This window comes from Papilio polytes, unplaced genomic scaffold (assembly GCF_000836215.1).
Source record: "Papilio polytes unplaced genomic scaffold, Ppol_1.0 DF823901.1, whole genome shotgun sequence".
NCBI classification, from domain to species: Eukaryota; Metazoa; Arthropoda; class Insecta; order Lepidoptera; family Papilionidae; genus Papilio; species Papilio polytes.
In genome coordinates, this window is record NW_013525303.1 from 338,331 (window position 1) to 339,233 (window position 903).

General features: G+C 39.5%; 1 long non-coding RNA gene across 1 annotated transcript in view; it reads right to left on the reverse strand.

Moving 5' to 3' along the window:
- Positions 1-903, reverse strand: part of LOC106102859 — a 30,870-nt gene continuing 29,967 nt past the window's right edge. The window contains exons 3-4 of the long non-coding RNA XR_001225600.1: positions 474-569; positions 1-61 (exon numbers count right to left, since the gene is read on the reverse strand). This is a non-coding gene — a long non-coding RNA (uncharacterized LOC106102859). The remainder of the gene's footprint in view (positions 62-473; positions 570-903) is intronic.

Consider the following 903-nt stretch of genomic DNA (forward strand, 5'->3'; position numbering starts at 1 on the left):
TGAAGTGCGGGCCGCGCGCCTTCGCACAACGGCGGTGATAGGGACTCCGTAGACGACAGCCCTGCAACACAAGCTATTATAGGCAAAAAAACGGCACGTTGGTTTACTACTTTTTTATGTGCTAATACTAGCTGTTCTCGCGACGGCTTCCACATGAAATTATAAAAAACTTTATTTCATTGTTTACATTTGTGAAATTTTCAATTGCAGTGTCAAAATTTAAATGCACAAATAACAACGAAGTCCTTATTCGTTTTCTAAATTATTTACTCCCCATTTTTAATATCGTGAACATATGTTATTATTTAAAAGAAGAATTATACAAAAATATATTGTGATTGGTGACCTACATTACTAAGTAGTTTGTTCACGATTTATTATATTAGTATAGATAAACGTGTTTCAATCAGATCTGAACCGGAAATTATCAGCTTGTATGGTTTAAGTCTTCAATAATGTGTCAATCAACTGACCCGTGGTGCCGTTGTTCTGCGGGCTGGGCGGGCCGGGAGTTGGTGACACTCTACTCTCCTCTTGCTCGGGAGAACGTCTCTCTTTGCTCGTTGTAGCTGTAACAAAACACAATATTAATATGGGGGATCAAGATCCGTTCAGCGGTTTAGGCTACAAACTCTAACAAACATCCATCCATCCCTCTATCCATCTATACTTTCACATTTATAATGTTAGGACGTGAGTAAGAAATGAAGGTTTCAAATACTGATTTCACGATTTAAAATAACGCCATCTAGTTGAAGTTAAGAGAGTTGCAAGAGGACATTCCCTGTAACTGTTGCCCATAGACATTTTAAACAAGTTATCTATGCGTTACCTAACAGTGATAGACCCCGCTTTAACATCTTCGCACGAATGGGTCGGCTCGCCCAGTACGCCATGGCCACA